Below are 21,960 nucleotides of genomic sequence, written 5' to 3'. Positions count from 1 at the left end.
TTAAATGATGTCAACGCGGTGGCTCTGCAGTGCACTCCCAGCCGTTGGCACGGTCCAGGGGCAGACAAGGTTGTTTGCGAGTTGGACTGATGGTAAATGCCCACCTCCTTACCTCCATGATATAATAGACATCCACTTAGTCTTAATGGGCAGATTCCCTTTCTCCTCTCGTGATGACTGTTGCACTCTTTAAAGGTGGAATTGCCTGCTTGTCTTTCCTATCACCACCCCCTCCCCCTCCTCCACCCCACCCCTCCTTTAGCCTGGCGTATCTCATGTTCACTACCTCTCTCCGAGGATAGAAGGGAGTATTTCTAACAAAATAAATATTAATGCATCGCTCGCATTCACACCAAAAGCCAATTCTCCTGCTTTAGCCAGCCCCTCTGGCTACATCTGTTAGTCAAAGTCTCTTTGTTTTACATTCACGTCGGTGCGTCAACATGTGTGCCCGAGTCCGTGTGTGTGTGTGTGTGTGTCCGGTGATAGTAGTGATGTTGTGAAATTGAATAGAGAGGGTGAGTATTGATCATTTCCCCCTGTGTGTTATTAGTGCCTGCTGCTACTGACAAAGAGAGCATGAGCCACCCGCACAAACACAACCTGACAAACACGTACGCGCACTCACACACTCACACACACGCAGCCATGTTCACTCGGGAAATACACTATGTTGTTTGCATGTTTTGACAACCATTATACATCGAGTCAACGGCAGAAAAGTATTCTTTCCTGCTGCATAATATTTGTTTTATGGAAATATCACCAATATTGCCCAGAGATGGTGGTGGAAACCTGGACAATTACAGCTCCTGCCGGTTACGACTGACTTACATATGGGTCTTTTCAAAAAGAGACATTTTTTTGTCCTCTCGGTTCACACGCAAATTTGCATTCTTCATAATTACAATCCGCTTTGTCAATCTGCTGCAAGCCATGACATGTTTTGAGTTCACTAAGGTCACGGTGAAGTGTAATTTAATCTCTGATCACTGATATCCAAAGAGCCATCCGTACATGGCTCCGGGGCCAGGGGGGGTGCGAGGGTGTTAAAGCCCAGTATAAGTGCTTCGTCTCTGGGTAGATAGTGATGTCTGCGGGGCCTCTGGAGCTCCAGTGGTCAGACAGGGCTGAGAAGTCTGTCAAGCCCTAATTGATCACCCTGACCTGGGGAGCTGAGGATGAAGGCAGAGGGGTGTGGAAGGAAGCAATAGATAAGGCTAAAGGGAAAAGAAAGAAGGGAGAGAAGAAGAAGGAGAAATTGTGCGACTGGTGGCTTAATCTCTCTGGACCGGCCATTCCCCCCCGGATGATAGATATAGTAGGCCTAGTGTGTGACACAGATGGATAATGCAGGCGTCTGGGGTGATAGAGTTATAAATTAACACATTACTGGACCTAATGTGGACTACTGTGGATGACCCCACACCAACATCATCAACCCTCCAGGCACACACACACACACACACACACACACACACACACACACACACACACACGCCTACAGTTTCACTGATGCGTCTAGCTGAGCTCAGGGTGCGGATTGTACTCCTCAAGTGGCATTGATTTGTTAAAGTGCTGAATTAGCAGAAGTCCAGCTGCTCGTGCTTCTCTACTTTCTTGCTTTCTCTCCTTTTTTTTAGCCAGTATTTTACAATTGCGCTCTATTAACTTCCCGTCCCTACACACTTTCAATCCCTTTTTGTTGCCGGTTTTTTTCCCCTCTCTCTCTCTCTCTCTGCTTCATTTTGTTTCTCCAGCACTTTCCCCCCCTTCTCCCCCCTTTACCCCACAACAACACCTTTTCCCTCGGTCACAAGTGCTCCTTCTAGCAGCTCCGCTCTCCTCGCTTGTCCTGGCAAATGACTGTTTCTATTTTCCCCCTCCGCTGTCTCCAGCTGGAAGGTTTCACCTAAAAGAACAGTTGTTTTTTTCTCTCCTTCTTCTTGTGGCCCACACAATACTACCAGCCAAAACTGTTATGTCCCTGACTGAGACTGGAAGGGAAGTGTGTGTGTGTGCGTGTGTGTGTGTGTGTGGCTGGGGATTGGTATTTAATAGCCAGACATACAGAAGAACTAATATCCAGAGCAGCAGTAGCCTGCACATTGTAAGGCCACACACAGTGACAAGCTCCGGCTCAGCACACTGTATTTAAAACTCACCCAACTCCTGTAGTGCAAGGCAATGGCTTCTCCACGTAGGAGCGAACAGCGGTGAATTCCACTGGTGAAAATGTCATTTCACAATGAATTAGAGCTTCTGGGAGCGGCGCGGCGTACAGTAGGGTCACTGGTCCCTCTGTCTGCCGAGTGTGTTGTGCTTGGGCTTATGACTTGGACAGACTGTCTGGGTTTCTGAGTCCAAGTCAAGGCCTCTAGCCAAGAGGTGCAGATTTGTTAGTGTCTGCTCCATTATCACCCATCACTCTCATGGTTTGTTGTATCTGTGTGAGCGAGTGAGGAAGACAGAGAGAGAAAAAGAGGAAGGAGAGTCGAGAGCCTGTCCCCCTCATTCTTGCTTGCTGTGGTCCAGCCCAAACAGTAACCATCTGGTGACCAATGACTGACCCTTTTCTTGTCCCACACACACACTCTCACACACACACACGCAAATACACACACACAGTGAGTGCCGGACGGCATCCAGGTGATGAGTGAGTGACCACCCGACTCCCCTGCCGAGTGTCCCTCTGTGCCAGACCTCCCAGGTCCCTCCCCTCGCTGCACACGATTGGTCGATGAAAGGTTGATGGGCGACCGATCCGTCCACATTTCAAATAAAATGCTCAATAAAGCACCGATCCCGGGCCCTGACTCGGCTAATAGAAAAAAAAAAAAAAGCACCGAAGCACACAAGTACAGCCACACACACGTGTCGGTGGCCAAAAATAAGCAAATATCTCCTCGCTAATTTAAACCACATCGCTGTTTTTCAGCTGTTTGCTTCAATATCGGCAGCTATTTTGGTGAAAGATTAATTGTGCATTCATACACACAGTCTCACAGAACCAAAACAAGATATGAATGAATCATTAGTTGCAGACCCGGTCCACACATCTCACACAGTGGCCTTCTAAAAAAACAAACGTGGAGTAGGAAGTATATTTGCTTGACAGGAAGGAACAGTCATTGGTTTTGTGTATAGCGAGGCACAACAAGCGAAACAAAGGTGTGTGTGTGTGTGTGTGTGCGTGTGTGTGTGTGACACAGTGGTGAGCACCAAGGTCAGAGGCAGAGAAGAAGTGACACATGCATCACAGGGTTGTGACATGCAAGGGTCACGACAAAGGTCATGCTGGCTGTCCAGAGGACACACACTCATCTCCTTCAGCTCCTCTCTTGATGTGTGTGTGTGTGTGTTTTGGTGTGTGTGTGAAAGTGTGTCAAGGAGTGACCGTCCCTCCAAAAGGAAACAGGAAACAGAAGCAAACTCAACCTCTGCTTCTCCTGGGCAGCGTAGTCGGGGGAACGAGGATCGAGCGGAGATCAGGTCAGAAGGGAGGCCCGACGGCAGTGTGATGTTGTGACTACAGCTCTCCCTTCAGGTAAAAGGCAGGGAGGGAAAGAGAGGGAAAGAGGTGTAGGAGGTTTGTTGGGAGACGGAGCGACAGGGAGAAAAGGAGTGAAAGCACCAGTGGAGCATCTCGGCGAGGAAAACACTTAAAGTGAGGGATAGTGAGTATGGAGGGGGGGGGGGGGGGGTAGGGGGGCAGTCGGGGGAACTGAAGGAAGGAGGAAAGGGAGGGGGAGCGGGCGAGCGTGCGTCCCTCGCCTGAGGCTGATGCATTGTGACAGTCACTTAGAAGGATTTCACTTCCTCTAAACTGTGGCTTGCAGGAAGAAACACCATAAGTTGGGACAATTATGGGCTGAAGGAGATATGACAGGACACATGCAGAGTGAGCCGCAGAGGGAGGGAGGGACCGAGGCGGGGAGGGTGTGAAGCAAAGGCTGTGTGTGTGTGTGTGTGTGTGTGTGTGTACACTGTAGAGAACGCAAGCATTTCATCTGCTTGTATTTGACAGATTGATCTGTAGTACATATGCCGTCCAAATACTGTGTGTGTGTGTGTGTGTGTGTGTGTGTGTGTGTGTGTGCACTTGCCTTGTGGGGGCCGGGGAGGGGTTCTTGCCCGGTACACACGGCATGTCAGGGAGGGCCGGCGTCTCGCTCCTCATGGTACCGTATGTTACCACTCTGCCTCCCTCATTCCTTCGCCTCATGTCTGTAACTCAACCTGGTGACGGAGGAGGCAGAGGAAGAAAAAATAAAGAAATGCTGCCAACAAAACACGCTGTATTTTTTCTAATCTTTGGTTGATTTGATTCCTCCCTGTGTTTTTTTTCCCCCCATTCATTTTTTTTTTCTTTTTTTGTGTCATAGCGCTGTCCTAAAACTTCTCCCCGCTACAGTACATCCTACATTCGTCTCTGCCAAGAATGTTACTGCAATTTGAGGGCGAGTGGATTCCAAGAAATACACTTTTCCCCGTTTCATTGAGTCGTTTTGCTTTCAGCGCTATTATGTCCTTCGTGCGAGTGAGGTGCCGGGGAAATTGTCTCTGGGTTTTTCTCTGGTTTGTGTCTTTCCGCATGGCACCTATAGTTACAGTTCACCTACAGTTCTCTTAATTCTCTTTCCATTTGTGTCCGTCTCTCTCTCTCTCTCGTTCACAGTGCGATAAATGATGACGACAGCAAAAAAGAGCTTTCATTTTGAAAAATATACTACGCTTGACCGCTCTGTGATACCATCTATTCAAACATAAACCAACAGATGTGTCTCTCCCCCTCTGACTCTATCATTCCTCTTAATTTCTTTCATGTCTCCTAAATCTCCTTGCATGTTTTACAGAAAAGAGAACTGCACAATGCTCTACACACAGGCCATGTGCCACTCGCACAAATCAATCAAAGTAACAGGCATTGTAAGTATTTACTTTCCTTAAATGCAGGCTTTGATAGACAGTGCTAGTGGAGATTGATTTTGAAGAACTGTGGCCGCAAAAGACTGAAGTGATGTATGAAGTAAGCTTCAGTATGGTAGCTGTGTTTGCGGCGCTGGCTTGTGATCGTGTCATCAGAGATTTGGTATTAGCACTCTCTCTCTTTCCACCTCCCTCCTGCGGGTTTTATTCGGATGCACCTTCCAGACCGACAGTGTGAGGGAGTGACGGAGGGATGGATGGACGGGGGGAAAGGAGGAGGGAAGGGCACACTGGGACAGAGGTTGAGGGGTATTAGACCCCTGAACACAGCTGGGACCCCTACTATCAAAGAGATGGTAATGACCGTCTGCTAGCATTAGGGAAGCCGGGATGAAAGAATGGCCAACAAACCCACTGAGAGAGGACAGTTTGGCATCGAGCACGTAGCCGCCGCTGCCACCTCTGCTAGTCCAGTGGACTAATGAGTGGGAACAAATGTTGACAGATATCACTTTCCAAACAATTTAATAGTAAAAGGTCTCAAAAAGATGGTAGAATGGCTCTAATATGGATAAAAAAAGAAAAGAAAAGAAGTGCTGCTCCCCAGTCCTCGGTGCCTAGAAGCCAGTAGTCATTAACCATGACAGGGGTCAAGAAGGGTCGTGGGCTAAGCACTTCATCGGCTATAGAGTCAATAAAGGACTCGTGTCTGTCCACAATGGCCCTTATAGTGATCCATTTAAGCAAAGCAATGCGAATGTGGATGTTGGTGACATTTCAAAGGAGATTACTAGTCAGCAGATCATGATCCATGTTGCCACTTGCTTCGTTCCACGGTGTATCTACACGCCGAAGAAACAAATGTGTTTACAAAAAGGTGGAACCGTGGACCGAAGTGCCCACATTTTCTTTTCTGGCCCTCAGTCCATTTTTACCAGTGGTAGCAGCGGTTCTCCCTACAGTCCACGCAGGCCTAAATCATTCATAAACTCATGCTCCCCCTCGATGTTGCACTCTCCCTCTCTCCGTGTCGCTCTCTGTTGCTCCCTCCCTTTTTTTCGCCCCACGTTCCTCTTAGCACTTGCTTCATTTGTTTGCTTTGAGGAGCTAAATCTTGTTTGCGCGTATTAATAAGTCAAGGCGGATTATCCCCCCCCTCTCCTCCCCTCCTCTACCACAGCCCCCGTAGTGTCCTAGCCCCCTCTGCTTACACTGTATTTGCGGCCGGGTGGCTCTGTTTGCAGAATGCTCCCACCCCAAGGCTAATTAGATTAATTCCGATGCCTGTAATGATTGCTCGGCATCTATTTTTAATGGCTGGTGCATATCAAAGAGTAGTAAAGCATGCTACCAGCGAAGCATTCTCCCACTCCCCCTGTGTGCAGGCACTGTAGGGGGCACTGGCTTAGTGTTAGTATATTGCCATTGTGAGTGTGTGTGTGTGTGTATACAATTATGTCACTGCAGGCTAAGAAAGAACATGTGTTCAGTTTGGCCCCTGCCTGGCCTCCTCCAAAAAATAAATAGAAGACAAATAAATAAATTAGCATCCACTCGATGACATGACATTGTGATCCGCTCTGTGGTTGTGATATACACGCTTCTAGCTGTTGTCAGCCACGGCCCGCTCGTACACATTGTGTTCATTTTATTTTGGAGGGACTGGGAGATGATAATAGATGGAGGTTAGGATGTGCAGTAAAAGAGCTGCAGAACTAATTTAAAATCAGTCTAAACAGTATTTGTTTTTTGCTCCATTACTCCCATCTGTTTCTTTTCTCTCGTTTCGGAAAACACGTCGTATTTTCTCCGCTCCCCGCTCTCTTGTAGTAAATCAAAAAAGTAAACCGTCTTCACGGTGTGTCATTGAACATTAAGCCACGGCTTACACCTTGCCTTCCCCGAGCAAGTGTGTTCATCACCCCTCTTTATGCATCAGAGATGTTGCTCATCTTTAATAGATAGATCTAAGTCTCTCCCCTCTTTCTTCACCTCTCTGTCTCTCGGCCGTGTAAAAGGGAGTATAAATATTTGAGAGGCAAGCAGTTCAAAAGTGGGGGAAAAAAGGGCGTTTAGCGAAAGCCATTTGGAAACACAAATCTGAAATGAGAGACTGTGAAGAGTAAAGGAGGAAAGACAGGAAGGGAGCAAGAAGTCAGAACCAGCCCTCTATACATATCTGTCTCTCTCTCCTGATTTTCTTCTTCTGTTCCTCTCTGCTAAATAAATATGTGCAACTTACATCTCTCTCTACCTCTCTCTCTCTCTCTCTCTCACACACACACACACACACACACACACGCAGGGTAGATTTCCATAAAATATTAAAGAAGGTGTTTCCTGTAATTATAGCACTGTTTGCCTCTGCCTCAAAGCCTGATCTGTAATTAAACAGGATTGCACATGCATATGCCAAAGGAAAGCACGCACAAACACACCTCCACGCCCCCCAGACACACACACACACACACACGCACACACACACACACACACACACTGTGTGAGGTGCAGATTTATGAGCAGATCGCTGTAATTCATACTCTCTTATAACCCGTGTTCAAATTTGTATGCACACTCAATGGACTCATTCATAGACAAGTTCTCATACACATCAAGACTTGAGCAAACACACACCGTCAACGTACACACACACACACACACACACACACACACACATCTTTGCCTCATTTACACAAGGAAAGAAAATCAGGAGTCTGTGACATGCTATCTTTTGCAGACACCCTATTGTGATGTTATCTCCATAACGATCCATATATTGATCCGCCTCCCTCCTTCCTCTTTAATTCTCTCTCCATCTGCACCCCCCCGACTCCCTCCCCTCACCCACCCAGGCCTTATCTAATCTGGCTATGCCACTAATGGCAGCCATTCCCAGCCATGAACAAGTGCCATAATGTGCTCTGGTAAGCCGTTATGATGTGAAATGACCCTATTGATTGGCTTGCATCCCTACTGACAAAAAAAAAGAAGTGGCGGCAGTCACTTATTACTGTTAATGAGCTGTGGGATGGGCCCTAAGTGGCACGGTGCACACACACACACACACACACGCACACATGTACGTACATATGCAGACCCGCGTACTTTGCATAATTGTGGGGGCATCACTCCTACCTGTCTGTGTCCCGCCACATTGCGGCTCGTTAGCGATGGGAGGTCCCACCGTGTGGGCGTGTGACGAGCTTTTAATGGCCGCCACTTGGCATTGTCACGTCGCGTTTTCCGATGACTGTTGCATCTGTTTCTCTTTCTTTTTCTTTTTTTTTTGTGTTGCCGTCTGCCGTACACACCTGGTGTGTCCGGTAATGAACGCGGGCGAAAGACTGCCACTTAGTCTGATAGATGAAACGAGCGTTGGCTTTTTGAGTAAGAGCGTGTTTTAGCACAGGAGCGCAGATGTGAGTTGATGTAGACAGTGTAATGGGAGCCGAAAGCAGCGGTGAGTGTAATGATGGCTAAAACAAAACTGGGAGGTTTGGTTAGACGGCTGTGTGTCGAGGGCCACAGGCGTAGATCTGACTCCGACGCTGTGCTGCGTAGACAGAGAGAGGCTGTGCGTGCCAAGCTGCTTTATGAGTGAGGGGACTCTTCTTCTTGCTTGTGTGTGTGTGTGTGTGTGTTTTCTCTTTCCTCCGAGCTGGCAGCGCCTCCCGGGGATAATCCATAGGACACATCCAATCAGCCGCAGTGCATGTGCGACACATGTTTTTTTATTCAATCTTCTTGTCTTTTCATCTTCCGCCACCACCAGTACGCTTCCTGCTATTTTCTTCCCAGCTCGGGACAAACGAATAACAGATGTGAGAGTTTGGAACGCCCCCCCCCCCTCCTTCCCCTCCTCCTGTGCTGTGACTAGTCTGTGACAACCGTTGCACTCTCACTCTCTCCCCTCTCCCACTCTTTTGTTTCCCGCCCATCCCTCTTGTCTGCTCTGGGGGGGGGGGGGGACACACATAGCGCTGCACCCAACTTCCCACCCGCTCCCCACCGGATGACTCAGTGTCCTACTTGAGTCATTTTGTGTCCATGTGTGTGTGACTTTGATCATTTTAAGTGAACACGTGGAGAAGCGGCCTCACTCCCCGGGTCTACATAGTGAATTAATATGCAGAGATGTATTTAATTTAAGGGAATGACAAAGGATAACTGTGTTATACAGTAGCTTTTGTATTTCATTGAGACACATCATTCATTTCAGTGGAATTCAGATGGGGAACGGCTACAGGAAATGCCATGGAAGGTGAAATACATTTTTTTTTTAAATGAAGAATTGGATTCTCCTCCAATTTAAAAGCCATTGTGTTATTTTTAACAACAAAAACTTTGGAAACGTTTCAAAAATCAAAGATTTCTAGTTTTTCCACTGAACTTTTGAATGAATCTCTTGTAGATTCCCTGCAACTATGGCATCTTCAACGCTCACATTTTCCCATACAAATCAATCAAGAACTTTAGTAATTAAACTATAATCCAATACATTTGCTTATTTATTAGCCCCTCAAACGAATAAATCAATGACGTATCAATGTTGCATGCTTGAAAAGATTTATTTATGCAAGGCTGCGGCTGGAACAGAGGATATACTGGGGTGTCTGGGAAGAGTCAATATTTTCATATGTAAGCCTGTGAAATTAATGATCTAATATCTGCAATGAGAAAGCTCGTTTTAAAGGCATAATCCTCTCCCTGTTTCTTGGGAAGACAAGAGCAACTGAATCAATGAAGGTTTAGGCTCTGGGAAATTAATACTGCATGCACACACACACATGTATGGACTTGCACAGTTGTATCCAAGACAACACACACACACACAGTTTATTCTAGCTGGTATGCCAGCCTCACTGTAACAGAGAGTGTACTTTTATTCGATCACACAAAGTCACAACCTGTGACAATAAGTATTTTAAGTATTATTAAATTGGAATGAATGTTATTTTAACTGATTAAATATATATTACCGTGTGCAACAAAAAGCAGTGCAGGACATTTGGCAGTTCTTAAAAGTAGCAATCAGTTACTGTATTAAATCCAAAGGCCGAATATACGAGGGGAAACTGTACCTGCACTTTACATAGTGAAAACACATGTTGGAGGAGTGATTTCTAATTTTACTGCTCCGGTGCACAAAACCGTACACTTTGAGAATTCAACGTCTTTTTTTTTTTTTTCTTTTCTTTCTCTTTTAGTTCTGAGGGCTCATTTATCTTGGGTTGTGCAATTTGTATGTAACCCTTACCAAGTTTATTGGTTACAATGCCAGGAAAGACAAACGCTCTTTTACATTCACCAAAGCAGCAGTTTCCTGCACACACACACACACACACACACACACACACACACACACACACACACACACACACACACACACACACACACACGCACACTTAGAATTAAAATGTCATTACTTAGCCAGAACGGAGGAGCTCAACAAGACAGAGGAGACAGGGAAAGGGAGAAAAAGAGACACCGAAATGGGACTTAATTCTTTCATTATCCAAATGAATGAAAATCACATCAATGCATCGAGACAAGGCCGTGCATCTGTCTCCAAATTAACTCACCAATTATGTGAGGGAGCTAATGAAGGCAAGGGGGGGGGGGGGGGGGGGGGGCTGCGTGCAGCGATGGTGTCGCAGACGTCAAAAGGCTTTTGATTCCATTTGGAGGAAAGACCTCTGAGGGCAGTCTGGTCCGGTGCCAGCTGACCTTCTTTATCTGACCTCTCACCTCCGTAGTGGCTCGGGAACTGGGCTGATAGCGGATTTGTTGGCTCGCCTGATAGCCTAGAGAGAGAGAGAGAGAGAGAGAGAGAGAGAGAGGAGAGAGAGAGAGAGAGAGAGTTTGTGTGTGTTCTTGGAAATGTTGTCTTCACTGAACTTCTCAGTACTTGCTAGAGATATTCATGACAATTATTTGCTGGTCGTATGACTTTTCTTTAGCGGGTGTTGCAGCCTCGCAGCACTCTAACCCGGCCCTGATGCGATGCGGGTGCCAACACTGTGTCTCTACCCAGAGGAGGCCGAGGAAGGAAGGAAGAATAGGTTGGTAGGGGGCATGTAGAGGACAATCATTAGCCTGCACAGAAGGAGGGATGAGGCGAAGGCGGCTAGGTGTGAGAGGATGAGAGCGGGAAGCATCGGCGGTCCCCGAGCATCTGGCAACGCGTCACAGGGCGCCACGGTCCCTGTCATTAATAGTGATGAAATCATTTAAGCCATCAGGACTAAACGAGCCAGTTAAGAGATACTCAACGCTACACTTGTGTCTCGAGACGGAGAGGCATCGTCTGTGTTTGCTGCTGGCTTTGACACACAGAGAGGGAAAACAGATGTGTGTGTGTGTCGGAAGAACTTTATCCAAGTTTTAGTATCTTTACATAGCTGTGTTTGTGATGAACAGGATTCAATATGCTTTATATGGGATCAAAGCTGTGCCACTATCCAATTTTGAATTCATAATGTTGTAATGTGTCTGTATTATACATATATATGTATGTATATATACACAGTATTTATGAATGATGTGCATCCTTTGAAAGTTGTGTTTTATAAAAATGCAGTTGCTAAGTATCCAATATATTGTCATCTGTTATAGTTTTAGAAATCGAATAACTACACAAGCCATAACTCCAAGTTCAACTGTTGTGGCAACATCTGGTCACCAGGAATGACAGTACACGTTGAGCAACAGAAAGATGGAAAACATACATACACATGATAGTGATAATAACTTACCAAGCTCAAACTCAACAATCACTAAAGTTCACGTTCAGAAAACATCGTTTACATTCGTACCACAAGTCTTAAACTGTGGTCTTTTTTTTATTTTATTTTTTTTGTTGTTGCAAAAAAAAAAAAAAAACTGTGTATGTTGGTTAGATGGAGACCCATTAGGTTGACATGTGGACCAGAGGGCTGAAAAACATTATGAGCTCACCACTAAATGAGTAGAACATTAAATGCGGTCCTTTTTATATCAAGTTCCAGCCTCAGCAACGGCAGCTCTGCTGAAACCGTTTGAATAACAAACAGGTCAATTATCTAGTCCGAGCACTACCTGTACATTAACTCCATGTTCTCCGCCGCATGTGCGTTACATCTCTGCTGTTTTTCCTGTCCGTTGTCACCACGGCGAGGCAAACTGTGTACTGTGTGTGTGTGTATGATAAACATCGGTGGAATCAGGCAACAAACTGTATTACTGGCGTGCCACAATTTACAAGAGATGTGCCATCATTAGAGCTGTAGCAAGTAGAGGACCAAACCACTGGCTAAATCTGCCATGAAATACTAGACTGCTGCAATAAAACCTGAGCATCTGCACCAAACTGGAAACAGATGAACCCTGTCAAGGATACATTGTGCTTTTTTTTCTCCTTCTCCCTCCCTTCCTTGTTTCCTACGAGGCTGCGGGTCTTCTCTGGATGAGTGGTGAGAATAGCGATTTTGTGCATAATTACGTGTGTGGATGTGCGTGCACGGCGTGCGGCGATCGCATGTGTGTGTCTATGAGAGCGAGAGAGAGAGCGTGTACTCTTGTCGGCCTTTGTGTGTATCATGTTATGGCCTACACAAGTACTGAGGCCACAAAGGAAATCCATTGCCAACAACAGCACAGCTACTGGCACGGAGCCATACCACCCCAGAGGCTTATGGGATAGGGTTTTCAACCAGAGACCAAGTGTAGGAAGGTGAAATCTGCACGGGTCACCCTGCGCTACACACTATATAGTGTCCAGTTATTTGTCAGGGAAACTGTCAGATGCCTTCCTCGAATTCCATATTTCTCACATTTCTCAATAATGATGTTGAACATGTGGAGATAAAAAAAAGAGGCGCCACTCGGGCCAACGTCCTCGACGTACAAATCAGGATATTAATACCGAGTATTACGCTGATGTAGAGCAGAGTACCGGAGATTTATAGACATACATTAAGAGTCAGACGAGAACATTACGCTGCTTATTGTGAATGAGGGCATGGGCCTTGTTTGCTCCCGGGGGCGAGGTCGTGATATCCCGTTACTTCCTCAAACCCCTCACTCAGAGGGGACAAGTGTGCTTTTTCCATCTCGGGCCCCAGACAACTCATTTCCAGCGTGTTGGCTTTTTCCTTACGCAACGATATTTAATCGTCGGAAGGGCCACGCTGGATGGATGGTTACACTGTACAGATGTACAATGGTGATTGGTTTATTAGCCATAAAATAATAAAAAAAAAAACATTATGATGTGGTGTGTTAGTAAAGTAACTGCAAGATGGCTGGGCTGTGCCTCGTTCTGGTTCTCCCGGTGGCTCAGTTTAGATGATGTGTTATGTTTGTGGTAGTTCATCTGAGTCAGTGTTAATAGCGTGCATACATTGTAATGTAGAGTTTGAACCCACAGCCAGAAACCACCCCGCTCACCACTAAGCTCTCTCTCTCTCTCTCTCTCTGCCTCTCCTTTGTCCTGTCATCCGTTTCTTCCCCCGTCTCTCCAGCGAGCATCGCGCTGCCTTTTGTCAGTGGCCGTGGCCGTCTATTGACAGAGCAGTACATTCTGGACATATCTGGGGGATTAAGTTGCAAATTTAAGCAATGGGAAAATCAATGGGTTCCTCGTTTAATTCATGAGAACGGCTGTCACTGTGGAGGGGAAGGGGGGGAAAAAACAGGAGGGAGATGTGGCTGTTTAGATCACGTTCATCCAGGGAGAAGCAGAGATGGAGCGAGGAAGGACAGCTTCCTTTAAATCTCTCCATCAAATGGGGGGGGGAAAGGCATACGATGGCTTACCAGATTAAAAAAAAGGGGGGAAAGAAATACACCGGAGGAAATATAGATCCTTTTTGTTTTCACCTTTATCAGCGGTATATGCTGCCATTTTGTTTGACGGGCCCTTCCATAGAGCAACCGCTGAATATTTGAATGCCATAGAGATTTCATTTCTCCTTATCAAAAAGAAATGTACTCCGGGGTTTGGGAGGCGGGGTATATTTCTTGTCTTTCAAGTCCGTGTAAAAACAGTAGTCAGCAGTGGTGGGAGAGGCCGCTGTGAAGGTTTTAAGTACTATCTGGCCTCTCAGCTAATAAAAACAGCTATCTGCTCGCACACATGCACACTTTCACTCGTGCTGGGGCCTTTTACTCACGTAAAACTGAGAAGTCACCCCGCTCTTTCCATCTCAGACCTTTGTGTTTTGGATACAACAAACTCAGTTTGTATAACCCGTCAACAGGCTATTTGCATGAGAGGTGATAGAAGAGAGGGATGTGAGGATTGCAGAAAACATTTATTTATTTATTCTTAAACACGAGTCGACTAATCCCTGAACATTAGTGATTTCTGGCCAACGTTCAGTAAAGTCATCAGATCCCTGTGTTTTATAACTCCCCTGGACAAGTCGTCTCCATCCCCAGGTTACACTCTGGTGCTGTGTATCCCCCTGCTGACTTCAGAGAATTAGATTTTCTTCTTTTTTTTTAATGAACAGCTCAATATCCAATTCATTAAAGTGGCTGTTTTATTTGATGCATTTCCTTACTCCCGCTGAATCGAGGGAGCAAGCCAGGGGGATGAGGGGATGATGCTCCCCGCTGATGGACGTCCACACACAAAGTGGGGCGAGTGTGCGTCCGCATGTGTCCCCCTCGTAGGGACCCCGGGGTCTTCCGGTCGATTGTGGCCCCTCTCCGCTGGGGCTGAGAGTGGGAGTTTTACTCTGTTTGACTGCTGAAGGACGGGAGCTGTAATTGGCCCCGCACACACACACACACACACACACACACACACACTCCCGTCATTAGAGGCAGGCCAAGGGAGAGGCTTAACAATCGGTGTGGGGCGCGCTGCCAGTGCTCCTCCGAGCGTCGATCTGGCAGTGAAAAGGCATAAGGAGGCATGTTCGGCTTTAGTGCTGTATCAAAAATGTCGCCCATGGCTCCGCTTTGAGTGTGTTGTCACTGCGCAACACATTTCCCCTTAGCAGCGGTGAGGGGATGAGATCTCACGGTTTATAGGTCCCTGCTCACACTTACTGGATGCTTTTCATTCATTGACGGCGCTGGATGAGGGGGGGAGGGGGGGGGTGGAGCATCAGCAGAACACCTGTGGCTCTAAAGGAAAAAGGAAGATGGGCGTCGATTGATGGAGTCGTTTTTCTCATACTACACTTTACTCGTGAACCTTGAACGCAGCAGCGTAGAGGCGAGGCAGTTTCCATGCTTGAAACAGCAGCTATAGGTTGCAGCCCCAGCGTAACGCGGCTACGTTCGCCACCCCGGTACGCCCACATGCATCCTCTAACTGGTCCAGTCAGACATCACTGCTTTCCACCGCCGTCTAAACTTTGTGGGTCCAGTCTGGGCACGTCACAGTATGCATCCTCTGCTGCTCTGTAATTAGCACATCTCTCGCTGAGCATCTCCTCTGATCCTCTCTGATCAAGTGTGTGCTCTCGGTATAGATCACACTTCCTAAGCAGACCCTCATCCCTCTCCAACACGCATGAATAGCAGAAAGACAGATACATGAATAGTAGAAGGAGAGACAAGAGGAGCAGTTCATCCGGAGGCATGATACAAACATGCATTGCATAATCTAAAAAAAACAGGGAATCTGATATACGGCAGGTTGTAGGCCCTGAAGAGAAAACAGTATACAGAGAAAAAAAAGGTGTAGTAAAGTGAAACAGAGGGCCTTGGTGGAAATATGAAGGGGTCAGAATGAGAGTGGAAGGGGCTCCCAGGCGAGGGCCTGGGGGGGCGGCTGGGGATGTGTCAGGTGCCTGAGCCGCGCTCTGCGCCGGACCAGTGTTGTTGTTACACCGAGGGCAGCGCCACAAGTCCGAAAGTATTGATTTCCCGCCTTGTCGAGAGGCAGAGAACTGTCATGTGGAGAGCACCGACCTTGGTACACACACTAAGACAACTATTCCCCCCGGCCCCCCACGGCACAGAGAGGAGAGACGAGAGGAGCAGATGCAAGACACGGCAGCGCCATGCAACAAACAAGAACCAAGCTACTGACGGGGGAGGGGGGGAGGAGGTGAGGAGGAGAAGAGAGGGAGAAAAAAGGAGAGGAAAGGGAGAGAGAGAGAAAGCTTTCAGAATAAAAGTAGAGGAGGGAGAGAGAGAGAGGAGCTAACAGTCAAAGCCAGGGCCAGTTCCCCTGAGTTGTCAGTGGGCAGCACAGTGTCTGGTTATCACGCTGTTTGAAATGACAATGGCTTGACTTGTATTTTCCTCCTGAGACCCAACTCAGATCTATAAGCCAGAGGGGGGGAGGGGGGGGGGGGGGGGGGGGGGGGCAGGGATGGGGGGGGGGAGGGAAGCAGGGAGGGGGGAGCAGAAAAAAAAAGAAAAAGGCTGGTCAGAAAAGGAGACGATAGAAGAGCGAGAGGGAGGTAGGAAACTACATGAGAAAAAGGCTGACAAAAAGAAAAGTGAGGAGGGGAGGGGGAGGAGGGGGGGGGGAAGAGATTGACTCCTTCTGCCTCTATATCAGTGGCTCAGTTGTAGCCTTTGACGTCTACAGAGAGAGACAGGGAGGAAGGAAGAGAGGGGAGGCAGCAGTGCTCCAGTGAAGTGTTTTTCATGTGGAAGCTCCCATCAGGATTTGACAACAAAAAGGGCTCCCTGTCACCTGCAGCAACACGGCGGGGCTCATCGCCAGTCACTGCGGAGCGCCGCGCAGCCAGACAGACGGGGAGAACACAGCCTACAAAGAGCTCTCCTCGGGTTAGATAAGGGTGACAGACACTTAAGAGACCCAGGCTTTAGTCACACATCTCTCGCCTCAGATCAGGGTGTTTTGCTAACAAGCTTCTGCAGCAAGTTCCCCTTGAATAAAGGGGCCACTTTTTCCTTTCTTTCTTTTTCTTTTTTCCACGATGAAGAGTTCTGTGCGGAGTTGTGAGGGGAGAAGCTGCTCACCAAGTCTCTTTTTTCGGGGGGGAATCTCAAAGAAGCGGCAGTTCCTAATTGAATTAGCTGGCTTATTAGTGTTTGACATTGTAAGCTCGGCTGTAAGTGAGGAAGCGGGGACTTGGGAAGTGGATTTAAAGAGCAGTGTTGGTTTTGGTTCTAATTTTACACTCTCCTGACACACATTATTCCCCTCAGCTGCAGTCAGGCCCAGATATGGTAATGCTAATAATATGCGTGCAAGAGGGGTTTAAGTGGCTCTCTCACCTCAATTGCCAAGCCTGGGAAACACTCATCTGGTCAATGCGTCGCTTTTATATAAAGTAGAAACAGGGATATGGGTGTGATTAAAAAAAAATATTCATTAGCAGTGGAACGGGTGTCATTAGACTAAAAAAATAGAGATACTGAGTTAAAGATAAGAAGCTACATTCCTAATCCTCCACCCATCTTTGTCTGCTCACAATCCACTTATGTCTTCAAGGGGAAACACACACACACACACACACACACACACTGAGCACACCTTTGGCCATAACACCGTTAAGTAGCCTTGATGCAGATTCTTGCCTCCGTTAGTCCACCTTAATTTGGTCAAATCTAATTGCTAATTACACATGCTTTCATGATCTCAGTGCGTTAAATCCAAGGGCTTTACCAGCATTATCTTTACTCACGGACACAAGACACAAGAACCTTTGATGAAGATTAACAGCATATACTCTCTTTTCGGTCGCTGCAACAACACACACACACACATGCACACACCGCACTTAATGAATCTGTTTCATCTGTCGGACTTTCCCTCAGTGCGTGCTCTCGATATTCACCTCCTCCTGCCCCGAGAACACAATTTCTAAAAAAGAAAACGACAACTTCATGCTAAGTGTATTGAATGGTAACGCACAATTTCCAATCAACTTTTCAGTCTAAAGCAGTCTATTTCCGTGGTCAGTGACGAGTTATAACAATCATTTGCCCCCTGTTGATTGTCAGCTTCCTTTGGGAGCACAAAAGGAACCGCGTGGCTTTCACCACATCGCCACGAGTGCTCTTGACCATTTACAAACACAGAAACACAAACATTGGCATTTATTGCACCTCCCTAAAAATACAGCAGGACAACTGGCAGCGAGCAAATGAATAAATGTAAGCCTCTCCACAATTAGCCCTTGCTCTCAGTGGATGCATAATGGATCTCGCTACACAAAACGATTACGTGCCACTTGAGATAATGACAGATTGTGCTAAAAGGAGCTACTTTACCCACTTAGCCGGGCCCTCTTTGGGGGTATCGCGCCCGTTTGTGTCTGTGGTGAAAAAAGGGACGTGGCCAGTGAGGCCTGCGAGGCCCTCGGGGCCCCTTGGTGCCAGAGGGCGGACAGCCAAGCGAAGGCCCTGCCTGACACATGAGACACTCGGGGACAGGTGACCAAACCGAAGCAGGCCATTCCCTGCATTCCAGTTTGTGAGCGGTGACACGCCGAGAGCCAACGTGTCACTCTGGCCTCTCAGAAATCCAGCCGGGTAGAAAAAGCAGGTCAACACTCGCTGTGTCGCCTGGTTTTGATGAAAAGACGGAGCGTCGGGGTCAGACATGCCGACCGTGTAACGGCTACTGTTTTTTTTCTCAGCTTAGAGACGGCTTCGTTGTTCTCGTGTCAACATTGAATTTGATGCGTTCTGGACGGCTATCAAATAGAGCGTCGAGTGCAAACGGCAATATGCTACAAGGTAAACCGTGTGGGAACAACTATCCTGCAATCCCCACAAGATCCAAAACAAAGACGCCACCAGTGGAAGCTACAGATAATCATCCGACATGAAGAAGATTATTTGGGGAAAGAATAAAGAGGAAAAAACAGAATCGTCTCAGCACACGAGTGCATTGCTTTCCATTTCCATCCGTGGTTGTTGTGTGTTTTTTCCTCCCTGGTCTTGTATCTATCCCACGTATTCCCCACTGCCTGTGACATACTGGAAATGCCTGGTTAAGTGCTGTTCTGACATTAGCTGAGTGTAGTCACAGCATTTGGCCTGGGGACAAATGCTAGAAAGGCCCTATAAATATGGATGCCACCCACCCCTCCTGCTCTCCCCGGGCTCCCTGATGAGTTTGCATGTGTGTGTGTGTGTGTGTGTGTGTGTGTCACACCATGTCCCAACTGTTTGTTTACTCTCAGCGACATCGCTTGCCGCTCGGTGCACAACTTTTACGCCAAAGAGCTCCGCTAACGCCTCGCCTCCTCCTGTAAATAATGCATCCGCCAACGGCAGGCCCCCGACCCCCAGCCGTCTTAACTATTTCATAGGCTGGTCAATCTGTTAGCCTGCGCGTCGCTCTCAGTTTGAGGCGTGTTAGCGAGTGTCATTGCGACCTGCTGTCATACGCCGGCGAACATCACACCCCGGGAGCTCGACGCCGGCTGGGCGAAGGCGTCTTTGCGTGCGCCTGCTCCTGGCGGCCCCGTGGCGGCCCCGGGCTGCACTGATGCCAGCACGTGCGGTGCTGCAGGGAGGGTCCCCGTGGGGAGGAAGTGGGCCATTAGTACAGTCCTTGCCCCAGCGTTTTACTCCACTTCAGTACACATCACAGAGGGCCGCCCTCTCACTAACTAGCTAACACATGCTAATTAGTCTGGCGACAGAGCCAGTTCCTCTCTGCTTTTGGGAGCATATGTGTGGCTCCGGAGCACAAGCTGGCGGAGGACTGAAGCTTCGTTAATTCACTTCAAATAAACGAGGAATGCAGTGCAGAGCAATATGACAGAAAAAAAACAATCTCCATGTGGGTCAGAGTTCAGTCTTATCTTAAAAAGCGTAGCGGAGTGACTGACAGCTCCCCGCTCCAAACAGCCATCTCTCATAAATAAACTTTACTCACCTTTCCAGATTAGCGTGGCGCGCCGTCCGCTCTCCAACCGACTGGCCTTTTCCTGCGACGTCTTCATTTTCTGGAAACGAGCACAACCGCCGTAATGAAACTTAATGATGATAGTCATAACACAACAATAATCCAGCGGTCTGGAAAACTAATCAATGCGTCTTCTCTCCTTCCCCTAATGACCTGTGAAAACAAAGCAATAAAAAGGCGGCGTGTGTTTATTTTGGCCGAAGCAACAGGCAGATAAGAGCATCTGGCTGATTAGCGCGGAGCGAAGCCACGACGGTCACGAAGGTTAGGGAAACCTCACACAAAGCGAATGTCACCGCGGCGAGGTAAAGGTGCGTACGTGTGCACTTCAGGAACCCCCCCCCCCCCCCCCCTGATCGGTGAGTTTGCCAGCCAGTTTTTCATTCCAAATCCACTCCACCAACGACCGGTTTATCTGCGTGCTGGTTGTGAATGTTCCTGCTTGGTGTCTTTACACTTTCCTGTTATTGTAGCTGCAGTGTGCGGTTGTAGTGTGTCATCCCAGCACACGTGTTGTTTCCCTTGTACCTCGGTGAAGTGGCCGAGCGGCGAAGCCCTCGTTTTAGCATGCCTCTTGTCTTCTGGTCTCCGGCTGATTCCTCCTAGACCACAAATCATTGCGGTGTGTTGGTGTGAAGCTTCCGGACACAAACGTGCCTCCGAAGTGGCACAAACACACGAACATTCCTCGGATTCATCGTTCCTTTTATTAAGTCGGAAATAAAAAACCATGGGGGTTGCAATTTCCACAGTTTCTTTACAGTATAATAGATGTTGGTTTGAGTGACTGCTTTTAATTTGTTAAGTACAGATTGGAGGAAGTGGGGGAAATAATATTTTGCTTTCATGGTAGAGAGGGAATTAAAAAAAAAAAACGACAAAAAAATACAAATGCAGGTGGTTTTATGTATAAAAACACAAGCGCTCTCCCGTTAGCAGTTTTGATCTGCAGCGGTAACAGTTTTTAAAAAAAAATTTATTATCTGCATCTTGCCACTAACATCAGTCGATACATAATTTACATAAGTGGAAATCCTGATATATATATATACGTGCTACGCTAATCCACAGAGGAAAAGACCACTTTTACATAGTCCTCTCGGGTCCAAACCAAATATAAGTCATGCATACTGTATTAGGACACCCAGAGTTTCTGGATTTCTCCGAATTAAACTGGTCCAACAAGCCCGGCAATGAACGTATTTCATTCCCTCTCCAGATCAAATGAATACCTAAACACACAACACATTTCACATGACAACATGGGAGATCGGTGTCAGGTGGATTACATGGAATGATGGGGTGATGTGTCTTTTTTTTTTTTTTTCCCCTCTTCTCTCCTCCTGCTTGCCGGAGAGCCTGGTGTCCTGATTAAAAATTTCAGCTCCACTGCCTTTCTAATTAATTAGCGAGGCCACTCAGAGGAGCGCTGTGGACCAATTAGTCTCTAGCAAGCCGATGATGCTTATCGCTACAGCATCACCGTACAGCTGTCGCTCCCCACTCCGAGGACGGCTGGGGGATCGACCCTCAGGTGCTCACACAGGTTCAAACAGCAGCGTGCTTGCATGCACACTGCATCGGATGCATTCAAACCCACAGCCTAATAGGAGTCATAATACAAGATGTACAGACACACTCATGAACATCATAAACATGTTTCCAGTTGGAGCCCGTCTCCTCATTCAACCTCGAACAACAGAGATTATTATTATTATCATTCTTTGACAATTTAGGTCATTTAATAATTGAAGATGTTCTGGTTACAGTCGGATATATTTTGTATTATTATTTCAGAAATTCAACACAATAGATTATTTGAAAAAATAATACCACTGCTGAAAAAGAAGAAGGTTGCAGACGTTATTTCAGACAGGAAATGTCAATAATTTTTATGCCCACCAAAAACCTCTATTCAGAGATATTGTGAGGCAGATGGAAAACACAAATATGCACTTAAAGGAAACAAAGATATGGCTTTAGACCAAGTTCCATGACATAAAGACGATCTGAATTTGCTCTACCTACAGTAGTTGACATGCTCTGAAAAGTCAGGACTAAAGCCACCTGGAGGCCCTGAACTGGCGCCACGTTCACCCTGATAGAAGCAGAAGAAAATCAGATGAAACGAGGTGGACCTGTATGCGTTTCTTGGGTCTCGCTGATGGTGAATTCATCCTGCGTGCTGACCA

The 21,960-nt window shown here is 47.2% G+C and overlaps 1 protein-coding gene across 5 annotated transcripts in view; it reads left to right on the top strand.

The window, feature by feature from the left end:
• bnc2 (basonuclin zinc finger protein 2) overlaps window positions 1-21,960 on the top strand; it is a 149,677-nt gene that overhangs the window by 71,455 nt on the left and 56,262 nt on the right. The window lies entirely within an intron of this gene.

The sequence above is a fragment of the Eutrigla gurnardus genome (genome assembly GCF_963514095.1).
Source record: "Eutrigla gurnardus genome assembly, chromosome: 3".
Lineage (NCBI taxonomy): Eukaryota > Metazoa > Chordata > Actinopteri > Perciformes > Triglidae > Eutrigla > Eutrigla gurnardus.
The sequence above is the reverse complement of the archived record's forward strand: the minus strand, read 5'-3'. Positions and strand labels throughout refer to the sequence as shown.